Here is a 20555-nt window from a genome sequence, read left to right as displayed (position 1 = left end):
TAGAAGTTATCATCTCAATAAAGGCAGAAAAGGTCTTTTAGAAAAGTCAACTTCCCTTCATGATAAGAGGCTAGAAGATACCAGCTATCCAAAGAACAATGAATAAATCTGTCAAAATGTAACCACTTACATCAAGTCCACAGCATGAGATTAAGTGGAGAAAAACTGAAATCATTTAAACACTAAAATCAGGAAAAAATTAATGTATCTTCTTCACTCATTTCATACTTTTTCAGTATAGTATAGTTCAATGGAGGAGATCCAGATCTACAAGCAGAGAGGAAAAAAAGTCAAAATACTCTTTTAATTTGCATAATATGTGATTTTATATAAAAATTACACAAGACTACATGAGGAAACTTTTGCACTTGATACATTCTTTAAGTAGCAGAAAAAAAATAATGCACAAAATGAGAACAATAGCCTTCCTATTAGAAAATAACAGAGATTGAAGGAAAACATAAGAAGACAAACCCTTTTGCAATAGCCTAAAAAATAATAAAATATTTTGAGAATCTGTAATCAAGCAAGGGAATGATTGTATAATGAAAATACTCAAGAAAAAAATGTTGAGGAGACACCAGTGATTGAAAGATCTCATGCGGTCACAGGCCTTTAAGAATAACATTAGGAAAACAGCCCTCTATCAAAAACAATCTACAGAGTCATTGCAATCCCCATCAAAATTCTCACAGATTTCTCCACAACTTTTTAAATAAATTATATATGATAAACAAAGACAGAGGAATCTAAAATAGCTGAAAGACACTCAAGGAAATACTCAACATCCTTAGTCATCAGAGAAATGCAAGTCAAAACAACTCTGAGATTCCATCTTACACCGGTAAGAATGACCAAGATCAAAAACACTGATGACAACTTAGCTGGAAAGGATGTAGGGTAAAAGAAATGCCCCTTGCATTGCTGGTGGGAGTGCAAACTGGCACAGCCCCTTTGCATATCAATATGGCGATTTCTCAGAAAATTAGGCAACAACCTTCTTCAAGACCCAGCAATACCACTTTTGGGAAAATTTCTAAATACATAGATGAACCAGACCTGCTAAACCTGTATAATATTTCCATTTATATGATTTTTTGATGACACTGGTATTGATGAATCATTTGGGAAGTTATTCCCTGGAAAAGATTATTTCTCCTCCCCTCAGAGTTGTTTAGTTGCCTGTAAGCAGCGATGAGGTCTTATGAGTGAGATATCTCTCTTCCATTTTAGGATGTTTTTTGGTATCATCCTCATTCAGGTCTTTTTAAAGCCTCATTGTAGAGACTTCATGGTGGAAGCTTCTCTAACATTTCTAGGAGAGGTGATGTCACAGCAGATTTCCTGTTTATCTGTCTCACAGGCTCCAATCCTCCTCTTTTGATACTGTGAGTACAGGAGTTACGTTGCACAGATATCGGTTGGCTGTAGGTAGCACACATTCACTTGTTCTCTGCATTTTGATTCATTGTGTGTAATGGTCCCTGTCTATTTCAAAGACACATCTCTTTGATAAGGGGTGACAGTTTTGGGTATAAGCAATTGTAAGTTTTAATGTTTTTAGTGAAGGAAAATAAATCTATTATTAGCAAGAAAAAATAGACTGAACAAAGAAAATGACAAAATATATAATACTGTTTTAGTTTTTCTGTTTCTATGGTAAATACCATGATCAAAAGCAATTTTGAGGAGGAATGGATTTATTGAGTTATGGGTTATAGTCCATCACACAGAGAAGTCAGGAAGAAGCTTAAAGCAGAGACCATAATGGGAAAACCTGCTTATTGGTTTGCTCCCTGTCGCCTCTTCAGCCTGAACTCTTCAACAGCTCAAACTCACTGATTAAGGGATTGTACAGGCCACAGCTGTTTGACCTCCTACATCAATTAGCAATCATAAAAATGCCATGAACTCATGCCAGTAGATCAATCTGATGGAGAAAATTTCTCCTTATTTGGGGTTCTCTCTTCCAAAAGGTGTCAAGTTGATAACCAAATTCAGCCATCACACTACCCCCAGAGACTATTGTGTTAAAGGAAATGTATGAAACACAAGAATTTCCCAAGGGATTTATTTTCTAGATATGAGATTTGCATAAATTCAAAAAGGCCACTTCTAAGGTTAGGAAATACTGGATGCTGGGTTTTCCTGGTAATATTCTTTTTAATGTTCCTAGCATCTGACTCAAAACTGCATTCTGTGCCTGACTGGTGAGAACTGTCTTAGAATAAAGGAGGGTACAAATTTCAAATTATTTTTCTTTGTTATTTGAAGTTCACCACAAGCTTAGACAAAGCTCACCCAGAATCTGCAAGGAGCCATATAATAAAAAGACAAAATGCAGCTCTCTCATACTTCAGACTATACTAATACCTTTGACTAAGAGAGGAATGCGTTTGATCACAACGTGGTGTAAAATGAAAAATATAGTAAATAATAGGAAATTTTCAGAGGCATCTCTAAAAAAGTAAACCTTTAGAGGCAGTTAAACAACCACGATGTCCAAATATTTTTTAAAATAGATTTTAATAAAGTCCTAGCAAATTTTCCATTTAGCCAGTCTACTATGGAAATGATCACCATCCAGATGGGGGTGAAGAAGTGGTAATAAGGCTTGATGTACATCACTAATCTTGGCTAATACAGGTGCACTGGCTGCCAAAGTAGTGGTTCTCAATCTCGGCCCCGATCCCTTGGAGTCGAATGACCTTTTCACAGGGTCACATATCAGATATCGTGCATATCAAATACTTACATTACAATTAGTAAAAATAGTAAAATTACAGCTATGAAGAAGCAATGAAATGATTTTATGTTTGGGAGTCATTACAATATTAGGAACTGTATTTAAGGCCCACAGTGTTAGCAAAGGGGAGAAGCACTGTTGTAAAGATTCTAAGCTACTACCAAAAATTAGTGTTTTTCAGAGTCCAATGAGGGTTTAGGTACAAAAACAAAGCCAAACTGTTACTGTAAGTTCTTGAATAGAAGATAGCTCTTTACCAAACTCCAGCTAATACAAAGCTACCTGGGAGTGCCGGAAATGTCATATTAGTCTTCTTGGGAAATGGCTAAAGCATGGCTAAGTACACATTCTTGGTGTGATTGAATAAGAATGAAAACTTCCTCTAAAGCAAGCAAAAACATTTCCCTACTCCGCATTCTTCAAAACAAGATGTATAACTCTTGTTAAAAACTTAAAACTTTCAGAATGTAGAAAAGAAAGATTAAACATAGAATTTGAACAGGATGCTTTGACCTTCTCTGTGCCTTGCCCGAATAATGTATTTTTTTATTCTGAAAATTTAAATAGTAAGCAATTTAAGGCATAGCTATGTCTTCTCAGAATAACTGGACCAGAAAGCATTGTCAAAACCATTTACACAGCTCTAAGAGATGCTGATAAAGGAGGCGCTGCACTCAGCATTTGTTTCTCAACAGTACATATTTCCTGGCACGAGAGGAAAATAACAGAGCAAACACAGGAAACATATTTAAACTGATGATCTGATATAGACAATTTTTGTTTGAGGGCTGCCATTCTCCATCATGAGTTTTTAACTTTTATTAAATGCAAGAAATCCTCATCTTTTGTTGACTTGTAAAAAGTTCAATTGATAACTGAAAGTACAGAGTCTTCAACAATTTCTTTAGAGGTCTACTCTCTTCAAATAGAAATCCAAGGTTTGAATTGAATGCTTTAGACTGTATCATTATGATATTTAGTGGAATAGAGTCTATTGAATTATAGCCAAATTCAAGGAATAATGAAAAGAATTATAGGAGGGGATGGTAGAAACAATAAGCAGTTTGATCTAAGTTGTTTTTATTTTCTTACAGTGCTTTGTTAATAGGAATTGACGTGAGTGATGTAAACACATTCTTAGAGCTATCATTCAAGTGAAATAGCATAAAGGGCTTGTGAGTGAAATCATAATGCGATTTTGCAATCAAATCTACCAGTTGTAATCAGCACTTAAATTAAGAACTCATCTGGATCCTTTTTTTAAACTCCCCTCCTCCTTCTGTGGCAAATTGACATGAGAGTTTATGACACAAATTGGTTTTCCATGCTTATGTATTTTGTACCAATGGAAAGATAGTCATTTGTGTCTAACTTCTTTTATAAAAAACTAGAAAGTCATATTTTTTCTTTCTCTAATTATTCTCAGCATTGAACAAGACTTTTGGTATTGTGATTAATGCTGCTACAAAGATTATGGTTGAGTTTACTCTTGATTTTGTTTTTTTCTTTTTCTCATTTTTTTATTCAAGATTTCCATCTCCTCCCCCTTCCCTCCCCTTCCTTCCACCCATACCCCCACTCCACCCCTCTCCAAAGACAAAGAGCCATCAGGGTTCCCTTCACTATGTTAAGTCCAAGGTCCTCCCAGCTCCCCCTAAGTCCAGGAAGGTGAGCAAACAAACTGACAAGGCTCACAGTGAGCCCGTCCATGCTGTAGAGTTCATGTTCATTGCCATTGTCCTTGGTTTCTCAGTCCTCCTCCACCGTCAGCCACATTCAGAGAGTCCGGTTTGGTCCCCTGTTCCATCAGTCCCATTCCGACTGGACTTGGTGGTCTCCCGTTAGATCTGTTCCACCGTCTCAATGGGTAAAAGCATTTTGTATAGTTCAGCTTGGAATACTTATAAGATTTATTGTTGTATAATATGTGTGCATCTGCACATATGTTTGTGTTTATATTTCTTTAAACATATAAGAGAACTTTTTAGATTACTGACTTTGATCACTATGTGAGATATGCACATTGTAACTTCTCCCATATTCTGCATATCACCATAGAACCTTCATCTAGTGATGGATGAAGCTAGAGACAGAGACCCACACGGGAGTACTGGACTGAGCTCCCAAGGTCCAAATGAGGAGCAGAAGGAGGGAGAACATGAGCAAGGAAGTCAGGACCGCGTGGGGTGAGCCCACCCACTGAGATGGTGGGGCTGTTCTAATGGGAGCTCACCAAGGCCAGTTGGAATGGGACTGATGGAGCATGTGATCAAACCAATCTCTCTGAACGTGGCTGACAAGGAGGGCTGACTGAGAAGCCAAGGACAATGACACTGGTTTTTGATCCTCCTGCATGTACTGACTTTGTGGGGGCCTATTCTGTTTGGATGCTCATCTTCCTAGACATGGAAGGAGGTGAGAGGACCTTGGACTTCCCACAGGGCAGAGAACCCTGACTGCTCTTTGGATTGGAGAGGGAGGGGGAGGGAGATGGGGAGAGAAATGGGAGGAGGGGAGGAGGTAGAAATTTTGAATTAAAAATAAATAAATAAATAATAATAATAAATATTAAGTACTTTCAATGTATTTTTCATGAGCAAAGCTTTAGCGCATACACTGGGAATTACTTTTGTTTTATCTTGTTTCATCTGTGCTTGGCTCTCTGTTAGTTTATTTTAGATAATAGTTTATGCTGGGGTTCAAGTCTTGATCTGCCTGTCTGATACCCTGGAATCCTGTGTTTACACGCATGTGGACACTACAACAGGCTCTTCATTGATTTCATATTGCAATTCCTTAATGGCTAAATGCAAATTCAATACTGTTTTCTAAGTTTATTAATGATTTTGATTTGTGTGAGGGGTGTAGGAGGTGTTATAATGTGTTTTTTGATTTTACAATGAAAAATAATGTTTGTTCATTGATAATTTCACACATTAGAAAAATATATTTTGATCATATTCATTCTTCACTTCTCCCCTTGAACTCTTTCCAGGTTTACCATACACATATCCTCTTCTCCTCTGCACGAAGTCATGATTTATTGTATTTACAAGAGTATGTTATCTTCAGTTTTCTATAGGCACATGTATTTAGAGCTGACCACTAGAAGATAAACAACATATTAATGAACATTTTCCCATAGAAAATTGAATTTCCTGCCACCAGTTACTGTGAACCTTCAAGAGCCCTAGCTAAAAGAGGGTTATTGTGAATTCTTTGCCCACCCATGTAAGAATATTGACTGTTTTGATCGTGTTCAGACATAGCTATTGAAAAATCATTGACATGACAATCCTGTCAAGTACAGAAGACACTATTTAGCAGCAGATTTCTGAAAATGGGAGCATATAACAGAAGTGAGAAAAATAACATTATAGGTGTTAGAGAAAGCCATATGGACATAAAATAATTTGTTATCTTTGTATAAAAATACACATCTAAAATTGTTTAATTGTGGTTGTACCACATTGGCCAGAGGGAGAATGCTAGACCAAGAGCCTTCATCTTTCAAATAAAATCTTCAATGTTGGGTTTGTGGCACCTCCAAGTTTGTTGTTAGTCAGAGACATCTTGAGATTCCCATGATAATATAGGTTATTGTTATTAGCTTTGAGTCAGAACTTGATGATAAGTCCCTAAGAGTATAAGACATACTTCAGAAAAGAGGACATGAAGAAATCAAAATAGTATTTACTTGGGAACTTTTTTCCTGATTACTATTTTCATAGTATTTAAGGTGTTAATCATAATAACAGGTGATAAAAACTATCAAAAGGCAAAACCAGGTATAAATCCAGTGCTACAGAATAACTACTTGATAAGAAAAAACATGGCCCACGGAGCAATGGAAGCACAAGTGTTTTGAAGGTAATTAATCATTGCACAAGCATTTAACACCCAATCAAGTTGTGAGGAGGGGGTGAATTCATAGCAGATATTGCAAACTTTGCCAAGAATTCACAAGTGGAAAGGTAATAGACACTGAGGAAGTACTTTCTACCATTTTCGTACATTGTGGAAAAAGGGGGACAAAATGATTAAGTTTCTTTTACAAAAAAATCTGATCAAGATAAGTTGAATGACAGTTTTCTTTTCCTTTGTGTTTTTATTCTGTGTTTAATCTAAATTGATATAATTGGTCAATTTTATATACTACCTACTTTCACACATGATTGGCCTTTTCATTCTCATAAGAGAATTTTGAAAATATATCAGTTCTTATATGTACCATATCCCTATTTATAGCTTTTTTTCTTCTACAGGAGCATTTTATGACCTGTTTAAAACAATATTAAGTTTAATAGGCCACTAAAATAACTATACTGATAAAATGATCTTTGGATATTACAATTTTAAAGACTTGAATTGTGTAAAATGGACAGAAAGACAAACATTTACAAATTTTAAAACATAATGTTTATATTTTAATTGAACTGTCACTTTATCCATTTTACCATATTATTTAGTGTACATGTGCTATTACTGGTTGGGTTTTCAGTTTGTGTGGGTTCAAAACAGAAAATCAGAGTAAGTATACCCTGTTTCAAGTCTGTTTTAAGAAATACTTATAGATGCCTAAGTGTTGTTACAAAATATTACCTAACTTGCAAGGATGCTGTACTTTGATGTCATTGTTTAGTTTCCATTTAATTTGATTTAGAATTCATTAACAATATTTAAGATATACCAATACTTAAGAGAACATTTTATACACATATGCACACATGCACACACACACACACACACACACACACACACACACACACACACAAACACGGAAGAGGAGAAGGAGGGAATGGGGTCTTACCAAGTCTTTCAGGCTTTTCCTAACTTCAAAGTTTAAGTAATGCTCCCACCTTAACTCTCAACTTCCATACCAATGGAAACTACAGGTGTGTAGCATACTGTCCACTTAAACTAAATCAATATATCTGCGTTTAATGTATAGATACTTGATACATTTATTTTTTTTAAGACAAAGTTCCACTGTGAACACAAGGCTGGCCTCAGATTTCACATCCTCCTGTTTCACTTTTCCAAGTCCTGGAATTACAGGCATATATCACCACACATAGATTCAATTATTTTATGATGACATGTTGACAACTTCATACGATGTTTAACTAAGATGATCCTTTATATCTTTAAATTATTTTCCTTTTTACAAAAAAAAACCATACACACATCTCTGTAAATGCCTTAGCAACTAAAACATTTCAAAAATAATAGTAATCGCATATTATTTCAAGCATTAGGAAACAAGAAGGGATAAGATTTAGCAAATATATCATTTGATCTTCATTTAAGAGGAAGAGTTATGTTTAATACATATTTGAAGATATAAAACGTATCTAAATGCTTCTATGTACAATAATTATCTTTTGAATAAAAATTTCAAAACTCATTCTGTTACTATGACTAAACTAAGGCATGGAAACAATAGATGACAGTCATATTGGAGCTTATTCAAGCTTTTGTATTGAAATAGTTCCAATAGTATATAAATTAAGCCCTAATTTCAGAAACATCATTCCTCAGTAATGTTAGCTACAATTTATTTTACTTATTTATTTATATGAAGTAGTGACAATTGTTTGGTAGAATTGATATAAACAGTTATCAGTGAAAACCATACTAGTGTGCAGAACTCCTTTGAGGTGCCTCACCTTATTTTTCCATGTAGACTCCTGCAGAAATAAGAGAGAGAGAGAGAGAGAGAGAGAGAGAGAGAGAGAGAGCATAAGAGTCACATTGAGAGATGTCAGCTGATGAAGTTGTACTGTGCTTTTTGTTAAAGTCAGTGTCTTCCCTTGGTAAGCAATCAAACAAGAATGTCTGTCTAGTTGCGAAGGGTCATGTGTTACAATGGCTATACTTCGTTGTCAACTTGGCTACATCTGGAATTAAACAAATTCCCAAATAGAGGGGCACATATGTGATGGATTTTGCTTAATTTGAAGAGGGTAGATTGACTTCTGATTGAAATCTTTTAAGTTGAGAAGACACATCTTTACCATTTCTTTTGAAGTGGGAAGACTTACCTCTTATCTGTACCATGCCTTTTGTTTGAAGACTGTGTGAGGAAGGACATGGAAGAAGAACACACTTTTAGCCTGCTTGTTCTTGCTTTTGCTGGCAAGTCTGCATTTTTCCCTGGCATTAGAGCGACTTATTTGGAATTTTGACACATACTGAAGACCTGCTGAGTCATCCATCCTGATAGACTGAGCAGTTACTAGAATCTTAGACACCATTCATAGGCTGGTCTATAGTCTGTAAGTCATTCCAATATTTTATATATATATATATATATATATATGTGTGTGTGTGTGTGTGTGTGTGTGTGTGTGTGTGTGTGTATTCATACATTTATTATATATATATAATATCCATATTATATGGAGAGAGATATTCATTCTATAAGTTCTGTTACTCTAGAGAACCCTGACTAATACAGGCATCTCTGAGTACAGATGTAACTTTCCTTATGCCTTAGATGATTTTAACTCAAGAATTAGAGCTCAAGATGCTAATGATCACTCCAACTTCCACCCAGTTATTGTCCTCCAGGTTTTTGTCTTGCATTTGGCTTCAGCCACTTATTGGTAAAATCAAACTATTGAGATTTAGACAAAACAGCATTTGTTTTGTGGGGCACAATCACATACAGAGAGAAATCATTCCAACTGCAGACAAGCTGAGGTACCAACAGATTTAGTAAGACACATGAGAAGGCCTCAAGGAGAGAGTTAAGGAGTATTAAAAACTAAAATCTTTCCCATGAGTAGAAGCGAAAATTAAAAGATATATGGCTTAACTGATATTGACATACTACCAATAAAAATTACTATCATTCAGGTAATTCACATTTATCCTTAATAGCAATAGTGGTTATTGTGCTAAATATAAAAAATGGTTTGATAATTGTGTCAATTATGAAAGTGAATTGATAAGACACGAGACATAGCATGACTTATAAATGAAAATAAGAAAAACAGACACAGACAGGAATTTAGACAAGAATGTACTGATGGAAGATTCTCATTGGCTAATAAACAAACTGCCTTGGCTTTTTGATAGGGCAGGATTTAGATGGGTGGAGTAGACAGAACAGGAAGAAGGAAGTGAGGTAGATGGCTCAGACAATTGCCCTGCCTCTCCTCTTAGAGACCATTGCCATGCCTCTCCTCAGTGAGACAGATGCCATGAAGCCAGCCACCAGGTCAGACATGCTGAATCTTTCCCGGTAAGACACCACTTTGTGGTGTTACACAGATTATTCGATATGGGTTAGTCAAGATGTGAGTAAGCAGCTGAAACTAATGGGCCTGAAAGTATTTAAAAGAATACAATTTGTGTGTTGTTATTTCGTGTGTAAAGTTAGCCGGATGGGAGCTGGGCGGCAGGAATGCAGCCCGCTGCTCCCAATCACTACAAGGTACCATGCATGATAAAACAGAAGAGGGATAGTCCAAGATTGTTAGAAAACCAACATTAGTTTATCTGATTATTATAGAAAACTACCAAGAGATGGTAGTCACCTCCAAGGTTATCAAGAACTTAAATGGAATCCTTTATTAATATTAGATTTGAGGAGATTTAAGGATACAGTCATTTCATATACTATGTGTTTATCCTATATGAAGCAGATGTCAAAATCCATGGGCAGCTAAAAACAGAATTATCCCACAAGTCTGGAAAGATCCAGCAATAGCAATATTGGAAGGTGGTACCCTGTTACACTGGCAAAAGTGGTGGCAAGAAGAAGCTAGGGTTATAGAAAAATGAATTAGGGCTAGAGGGTTAATATACTCCAAGACAGAGACAGAAGTCAAAATGCTCAGTCTAAAGGTAGCTTGATTTTGATGATTGTTTCTTGGAACTATGTAGTTTAACAACTCTAATGCTTTGAACATTAATGAAAACTTAGGAAAGAGACTTGAGTTATATAGTAAAATTATGCAAGGTCCAAAAGAAACTTTCACTGATTTTTTGCTAAGATTGACTTCAGTTGTAAATAGAGTAGTATCAGATTCAGAATTAGGAGAAATATAAATCTTTTTTTTTTAAATTTTGAAATGCTAATTTATAATGCAAAATCCTGATTAGGCTTTTAAAGGCAAGATTAGCACCAATAGATGAATGGCTTAGAAATAAGGCTATAATGGATCTCTTGTTTATGATGCTACTATGATAAGAGAAGAAATTTCTAACAGTTTTTCAAAAAAGTAAAATTTTAGATCTTTTAATTGTGGCAAACAAGGTCATTTTGAAAGGAATTAGAGGCAATGCACTGCTATAAACAATGTCTTTGTAGAGATAGTCCAAAAAGAAGGTCCCAGCCTTCTGGAGTACGGAGAAAGTAAGGTATATACCAGCACAAGACTGATAAATGTAGATTAAAAAAAAACCAAAAAGACAGGCAAGATAACCTTTCATCATTGGGAAATACATCTCACGGGCTCCAATATAAAATTTGATTCAATGATTTTCTGTCATCATTGGAAAAATTCATACAGGAGCAATTAAGAGCATTAATGGGTGTAAGAGGAGCATTCCTTTAGAGTAAGGGGAACACTTCTTCACTGCTGGTGGGAGTGCAAACTTGTACAACCACTTTGGAAATTAGTATGGTTGTTTCTCCGAAAATTGGGAATCAATCTACTTCAAGACCCAGCTTTACCAATTTGGGCATGTAACCAATGGATTCTTAATCATACTATAAGGACACTTGCTTAACTATGTTCAAAGCAGCATTATTCATGGTAGCTAGAACCTGGAAACAACCTTGATGCCCCTCAACTGAAGAATGGATAAAGAAAACATGGCACATTTACATAATGTGGTATTACTCAGTGTTACAAGCCACAACATTATATAGTAATTACTCAGCCATCTTTTCATAAGGTCAACTCATGAGAGTCAAGAACATTGTTTGATGTTTAAATCAAGATGCAAGGCATATTGTAATAATTGCCTGATTAATAATGTGACTTTTGTGCTGTAGATTTTCTCTGTAGATGACTCCCCTTCTGTTACAAATTTGTGAATTAATTCCCACAGTTCAGAGCTATTTGATCATCTATTGAGTACTATCTTTCCTATGCTTTGGGGGTTTACTGATTACATTTCTCTAACTATGTTTGAAAAGTTCCCCACTGCCAGGTCTTTTCTCCTTTCTCCTATGTAAATGTAGAGATGTGCCTTCTTAAAATTATCTTTATTTTGACAGGCATTTGGTCAGGATTTAGGGTTCAGGCAAAAGCATTCCATCTGAGACATTTTCAGATATTCAAGCAAGGACATAGAATTACTACATGCCCAAAACTGTTGATTCATAGCTGCTCACTTAGATAGAAAAAATAAGCAAACCTTGGTTTTTACCTCACTTATAGATGAAAAGAAGTGATGACCTAAAACTAACCTTGCATTAAAAAAATTACTAACTACTCACTTCACCTTTTCCTCAGGCTACTGATGACTTTAGACCAGGAGATTTACTGCTTGTGTTTTAATTTCAGGAAAAATAATTAGTCATCTATCCACAGCCCAGAGAAAGACAACTCTCCACTGGTGCCTTTGAGAAGCATCAAGCATAAGAGCTCACTAATGTTGAAGCTTGCAAACATTTGACAAAAATGCTAATGGATCAAGGACCATAAACTTCCCTTGTTTGTTTATACCGGTTTCCTGGTTACCTATGCCTGCAAGGTTTTGTGGGTCTGTGTAGCTGGGTAAGAACATAGAGAGTTGACAGAAATGAGAACATAAGCAAAAGCATCCCATAAGTAGCAGAGATAGGAAAATGAAGAGAAAGAAATATAGCAGAAAATTGGAATTCAAATTAGGATTGAAACAGAGAATTAGGACTAAGAAATTATAGACTGAACAGAGAGAACAATAAAAAGACATGGATAGAAAGTACATGTTGTGAGTAGACTTCTAAGCCCTCGGATTTTAATTCCCTTTCACTTACTGTTTCCTCTCTCTTTTGAACCCTGAGAGGATGCCTTAGAGGGTGGACCTTTAAGATTCATAACTTAGCAGAAAAAAAAAAACAATGACATCATGAAATTTGCAGGTAAATGGACAGAAATAGAAAAAAATCATTCTGAGTGAGGTAACTGAGACGCAGAAAGACAAGCATGATATGTACTCACGCCTAAGTGGATACTAGCTGTAAGTGAAGGATAACCAGGCTGCAGTTCACAGCCCCAGAGAAACTAAGGAGTAAGGAGAAACCAAAGAGGAATACATGCATTTTCTTAGGGAAGCGAACTAGAGGACATCTCCCAGGAAAACTGAGGGAAGTATGGGTAGCTGGATGGGAACATGGGAGACCACACTGAGAGAGGGGAGGATGGAGGGCAGGAGTAATTAAAGAGATATCATGATGGGAGCATTTGGAGGCTAGGAAGAAATCTCCAGCGAAACTTCCAGGAATACACAGGGATGATTACAGCTAAGACTTCTAGGAATAGTGGAGAGGGTGTCTTAACTGGCCTTCTTCTGTGATCAGATTGTGATTACTACTTTGATTGTCATCAGAGAGTATTCACTTAGTAACTAGTGGAAGCAGATGCAGAGTTCCACAGCTAAGCATTGAGCTGAACTCCAAGAATATGGCAAAGAGAGGGAGGAGAGACTGTAGAGCCAGAGGGTTCAAGGTTGTGACTGGAGTCCCACAGACACAGCTGACTGAGCTCATGGGAGCACATGGGCTCTGGACCAACAACTAAGGAGTCTGCATGGGACCAACATAGGCCCTATAGATGTGTATGACAGTTATGTAGCTTGGTCCATTTGTGTGTCTTCTAACAGTGAAATCAGGACCTGTCCTTAGCACTTGAGCTGGTTTTTAGGAATCTATTTCCTGTGCTGGCTTGACTAGCTCAGTTGAATTAGGTGGAGGAGCTTGGTCCTTCCTCAATTTGATCTACTATCCTTTGTTAACTCCCATGGGAGACCTGAACAGAGATGAAGGAGGAGTGGATGGGGGGCATAGATGGGAGATAGGGGGAGGGAAAGGAAGAAAAAGAGGGAGGGGAAATAGTGGTTGGTATGAAAAATAAAAGAAAAAAAATAAGAACAAAGGTTTAATGCCTTTTGTTAAAAGCAACAGTGCTTAGATGTATCAAGGACAGAACAGCTTTAGTAGATACAATAAAAATTTGCGAGAGACCATGAAACAAGTATTTTGACTGCTATCAATGATCAAAATTAAAATCAAAGCTAAAAATATAGATAAAGGATATTGAAATCAAAAGTTTAGTAGACATGGGAGATGTAAAAATAATTTCACCAAAATCTTGGCATCTGTGTTGGTCTCTTCAGGGGGTAAATGTCCATCTTCTAGGGAATGGAACTTTATCTCAGGTAAAACAAAGTACAAAGTGGGTCAAGCGTATCAGACCAAAAGAGCAGATAGGGAAAAACAGCCATATGTGTCTAAAATAAACACACATTCATGGGGATGTGATTTCTTTCTGCAGTGGAAAACAGAGATTAATATTGCTCCTATCTCAGGAACAACTCATAAAATAATGAATGCTTCTGATAAAAATAGTAAACAGTATTATCAAGAACAGTCACAGACCGTTCGGTTTGTTCATAAGCAAGACGCAACAGTTGTTTATCTTTCTGCCCTACGGTTCAAATAATTAACTGACAAATCTGTGTAGGTGAAACAATGGCCCTTGACATCAGAAAAATTACAGGCACTGGAAGAACTGGTTCAGGGGCAGCTAAATGCTCACTATAAGGAATAATCAACCAGTCCTTGGAATTCTCCTGTATTTGTCATTAAAAAGAAATTTGGAAAATGGAGAATGTTAACAGATTTTAGGGCCGTATTTAAGATAATCAGTCAGTGGGCTCTTTACAGTCTGGGATTCCCTTGCCTTCTTTATTACCTAAAGGATGGTATATTTGAGTGATTGAATTAAAACACTGCCTTACTACTGTACCTTTATAATAACATGATAAAGAAAATAGTGCATACATAAAGTAGTGCTCAACTTGTTAAAAGGTGTCAGTGGAAAAAATACATCAAAAAAATGGAAAAGGCCCCACCTTTATCATTATTTTGTACAACAGTCATAGAAATAATTTTTAAACAGTTTTGTCAATCTAAAATTTATCATTATATAGATGATATCTTGGTGGCTGATTCAGAGATGGATAACTTCGAAAAAATTTGATGAAGTAAAGGGAATCTGCTGGGGATTACACATTACTTCTGGAAAAATACAAAGAAGAGATTCAATCAAGGATTTAGGATATAAGATAGGTTTACAGAAAATTTAACCCTAAGAAGTACATTCAAGGGACATCAATCACAAACTATTAATGATCCTAAAAAATTGCTGGGCAATATTAACTGGCTATTGTCCACCCTTTGATTAACTACTTAGGAGCTACACAATTTATTTCAAAGCTTATAAGGTAATAAAGACTTAAATTGTATAAGAAATTTATTAGTTGAGCCTGAGATAGAATTGGCTGGGCTAGAAAAGATATTGCAGGATGCACATGTACATTACTTGGATCCACAGCTTGATTTTAGTTTAGTTATTTTGTCTTCTACTCATTTTCTCATGGGAATTCCTATTTTTAAATAGAATGAATCTTTTTAGCACCCAAACACAGAAAAATAAAAATATGTGTTGAAAGGATTCTGAATTGATTCTAAAAGAAAAGAAAAATGAGACTTCATCAATTATTAGAAATAGACCCAGAAGATTATATTTTAATTATACTTTATAATTGTAATTATATTTTAATTATACTTTAATATATGCTTAGTAAACTGAAAAGGGTTATGAAGACTCCCAGAGATAGATTACACAGTGCTTTATTAATTTGAAAATGTTTAAATGTTAATGACAGAGGAACAACAGCTGTGGGGAGACATTGTATAGTATAAATAGCTGCTGAATTAAATCAGCCTGTATAATTTAAAGATGTTTTGACTTCAAAATGGAAACCAGGATATGTGTTATGTTGGGGAAGAGGTTTGCCTTTGTTTTCACCGAAGTAGAAAAGGTGTGGATGCTAAAAGGTGTGGATTCGAACAGAAGAGGAATAAAGGGAAGGGATAGTTCATCAGAGAGTTTAGTCATTCATTCCAAACTGACTTTAAAGGCTAACAAATGCCTTTCATTTGATCAGACATGAAAACATAATAATATTTTTAATGATATTTTTTCCGAAAGCACAGTTGTCCTCATAGCTTGAAATTAAAGATGGGTTTCCTTAACCATGTGTCTGAATTCTGTGTTAGAGTAGTAGACCATAAATTGTCCCATGGCCGAAGCCACTTGGACAGCAGCTTTTGAGTTTTCTTCTTAAATAAAATGGATACTTTGATTGTTTGGTATTAAAAACACAATTGAGAGATTTAAAATGTTTTAATAAAATTCAAAGGGATTTTAGAGATCAAAATTGTTTTCCAAAACTCTAAGAGTTAGAGTGATTTAGAGATAAGATAAAATATTTGAACAGGGTGATGGAAACCCTTGCCTTTAATCCCAGCAGAGACACATGGAGCTCTGTAAGTTAGTTGTTTTCTAAATTCTTTAGTTACTGTGAACAAGGTGATAGTGGCACATGTCTCTCATCCCATTACCCAGTGACAAAATTAAGATACAACCCCTAATTAGTATGTTTGCAAAAGAGAGAAGTCACATCCCACATTCACACATTGTTAGAAAAACCCTCTAAAGGGTTACTAGAAAGACAGCTAATTTGCAATTGGGACATAAAGAAAAAACAGTATTTGCAACTGCCAATAAGCTCTTCTCTGTGCATACAACCCTACCAATAATGAACCAGATGAATCCCTAATTATGGATGTCATATTTATTCATTCATGGATTGGTCACTGGTGACTCTTTATAAATCAAAAAGGAGTTCACTAACATTTGTCTGTCAGCTTTTATTGCAAGCACTTTTTTCATACAGAAAATAAATATTCTTTCTTTGAAAAACCAATCCAAACTTTTCAGAGGCATGGAGAGCCTTAAACTCAGTCATTGCCAACCACCCTATGGTCATAAAGGCACCCCTTACAATGATGAATTCAAAGGCAAAGATTTTCATAGATTTAGCCAAGAAAGGAAAGGTATTATAGTGGAATTCGTACCTATCTGAATTCCTTTGTGACTAGGTATTGTATCAAAGAAGTCTGTGCTGTCTCGCACTGACGAACCAGTTCAGTTCTCCATAATCCCCATCCTTAAACTGCTCAACCCTCCCACAAAAGAGGCACTTATTGGAATGTGGGGGCCGACAGGATGGTCACAACATTTGATGGATATATGGTTTACTGATGGCTCAGCAGGTACTGGTGGAGCCAAAACTAACCAAAAATGGAAGTGGCAGCCTATAGACCAGAAGATGGAATGGCCAGTGCTGAGGAAGGAACCACAAACTCAGCACAGCATGATTTAATATAAGACAAACAATTAGAAAAGCAAAAGGAGTATCTCTGTCTTCTCCAAGTCACGGTGCATGTTCAGTAGTCTAGCTATATGATCGTCAAAATGGAAAACTGCTAACTGGCAATAAATGGCACAGATCCCCAATCATGAAAAGCATGCATGGGAATGGCAAAATCTAGAAACACTTTGCAAAGTCATCATATTTTATGTAGCTTACACAGGCAAGACAGACAAAACGTCTGAAAACAATGAAATGGTGGACACATTGGCATCATGTTTAATTAAAACTAGAATATTAAAATGTTCCAGCAAACAAATTCAGAATGAATCAGAAAAAAATGTCAGATTGTGCACTAAAATAACTTGAAAGTTTACACCTAACACTAAAAAATAAGGTGAAAAGGACAACTAAATTAAGGCATGAAAACCCTATGATAATAACTAGTTTGAGAAATCCATAGCCAGCCAGTGGTTCACCCCTTTAACTCTAGCACTTGCAAGGCATACACCTATAATACCACCTCTTGGGAGGCAAAGGCAAGCACATTAGACTTATAATAATTTAAATTTAAAATGTGCAAGCAAAAGGCAAGTGAAACTTAAATGAATGTCCTTTATGATCTAAAAATAAATACACTCAAAACTTGAGTTTTATATTTATATAGAGAGAGGAGAATATAGGTATATTTATTCACACAGACTAAGGTATATTTAACTTCAAAATTTCAAAGAATCTTTTTCAGCTGAAAACTTGTAACTTTTTTCTTTTCAAAAACAGCTTTATGCTGGATGAAGAATACAGTATGCCAAAAAGGAAGTCCTTGAATTAGGATTGGGACAAGGTTTTGTTTTTTTCTTTCCAGTAGAATAAAAACATTGAATTTTGGAATCTGCATACCACAGAACAAGTGAAATATCTGAAGAAAAAAAGACAGATCATCAGATTAAATATCCCAGGAAAAAAAGTAATTTGACCAATGTGTATCACCCAGCTCCATTGACCAGCCAGAAATCTTAGCTTGGACTCCTAGACTAGCATAGGCACCCATGTCTCTTCTCCTGATAGGTTTTGTGCAGTGACATGTTTGGGTTGACTGTTGTGTGTTACCTGGCTAGAATCACCTCTAAGCTGACAAACACTACCCAAAGATGAGATTCAGACTACAAACTGCTCAGTACATTCCAATTGCTGAGTTTGGGTGAGACTGTTTTGAATATTTTACAAAACTCTGAACTCAAAAATTATAATTATAAAACTGCCAAATACAAGTTGGACATTGTTGAAAGCTTGGTAGAAATAGCCTCATTATTGAAAATAGTTTTACTGTGTTAGAGTTAAAAACTTTCCTTATTATTTAAACAAACAAAGGGAATTGTTGCTGGATAATCAATCACACTGTAAACCCCAAGATTGTGCTTTTTACTGGAAAAAAACCTGTTTCTAATGGTGTTATGGCTCAGCCCTAGGTCATAGCTTTAATCTAAAAGTTTTCTCTTTCAATCAGGATTAAATAAAGTCAATCAAAGGTCAAGTGGCAGAGCAAGCAACTAGTTGTCAGGAAGTGAAGAAAAAAGTCATAGAGAGTAAGAGGGAGTCAGGAGGACAAATAAATAGACACACAGGAAGTAGAAGGGACAGACATCTTATTTGAGAAGGTTCTTTTGCTTGCTTGTTTGTTTGTTTGAGGTGGTGGAAGAGAAAGTATTATTTTCAGAGACATGGGCAAAAAAGGAAGAGGTCAGCTGGGTGCTTTCTCTGCCTTTCTGAGTTAGCAGGCTTTCCCTCCAGCATGTGGCTTCTGAGTCTTCTTGATAAAGTAGATTTAGATAAAACAATGCAAGACAATCCAGTAGGATGTTCCCATCTACTCAAAAACCTTGGGTATTCACATTGCAACTTTCTTTCTACAAATAAAGTCACAGTCCATTGATGGAAATTCAGAAATGTTTGGGGGCAGGCATTATTCAGCTTCTCAAAAGGAAATACATTGTCCGGCCAGATGATTCAGCTTGGCGCTGAGCCTGATAACCTGAATTCTATCTCTGGGACACATAAGTTGTAAAGAGAGAATAGACTCCCTCTATTTGTCATCTGAAATTTAGTCTATGCCACAGCACCGCTTCCCAAAACAAGCAAATAAATAAATGAAACTAATTAAAGTGAACACAACATTTTCAAAAATAAACCATAAGGTTTTCATGAACTTCTTTATGTTCTGCTTTAATAATTTCTTCTACTTGGGGACTGCACATGAATCTTAATATGAATCAATACATAACAATTTGATAGTAATTTTTTATCTATTTAAGGACTAAACAGATGGTCCAATCTTTCCTCTTGCACTTAATCAAGACTTTTTTTTATAAAAAATTATCAATAGCTGGAATCTTTAAAATACATCAAACCACATGCAAACATTATTTTCTGTCTTCAGCCAGATTCAAATCTGTGTCATATGAACAAGTCCTATAGGGAGTGTTTGTGAACCATTTCCATCAAAACCACACAGAGCAACTGTAATACTCTGCACTGCAGGAAGAACTTCTGTTTTGACTAGGTGTGGATAAGGAAAGTATTTTATATATTTGAAGTTGGGAAAACTTTTTGTCCAACTGGTTTTCGGTTCCACTATTTCTTCTTTTCTCTTCTTCCAGCCTCTGCAAGCACCGTAGGAGACAGTCTCACCACAGTTCAGCACAAATACTCTGTGTCAAGACTGTAAGCCAAAGAATTTCTAAAACTCATCCCTAGACTGGAAGCCTAATGGTAAATTTGTCACGTATAAAAAAGTTTTGCACCACATAAATCTGTCCCTTTAATCTCAAGTTAAGTATGTGTCAAAATCAACTTCCCCTTCAATAAATCCAAGACATTCCCCAGTCAAAATCATCACCTCTCTCACAGTCAGAAAAAGGAAGAAGGATCAATAATATTGTTGGGCAGGAAGAGTGGTTTTAATTGAATATAATTAATATCACTTTCTGATGAAATGAGAAAGTCATCTGGCCACTTGAACCCAGCATCATGGCTCTCCTGAGAGACTCACCTGGATCCACTAAGTAAACTCTGTAGTTTAATTTGTATCCATTAACAGGAATTCCACCTCCTTACTTGTCCCTACAAACCACTAACAGAATGGTTGAGCACAGACATTTATATGCATCAATACTTAAATAACGGAAAGAACATTAATTAATGTTTTCTTGCCATCTAAATATTTCTGTCTTGGGGACCTCTGCACTCCTATGTACTATCCTTCTATGTGATAGCTCCAACAACTTCAACTTCTTAATTATTTTATGATCTTTACGAGTACTTTTAGCCTAGCTCATGAGTGTGAAATAACTAGAAAGAAGATCTGTTT

Source organism: Arvicola amphibius, chromosome 8 (genome assembly GCF_903992535.2).
Source record: "Arvicola amphibius chromosome 8, mArvAmp1.2, whole genome shotgun sequence".
Lineage (NCBI taxonomy): Eukaryota > Metazoa > Chordata > Mammalia > Rodentia > Cricetidae > Arvicola > Arvicola amphibius.
Note: the sequence above shows the minus strand (reverse complement) of the source record.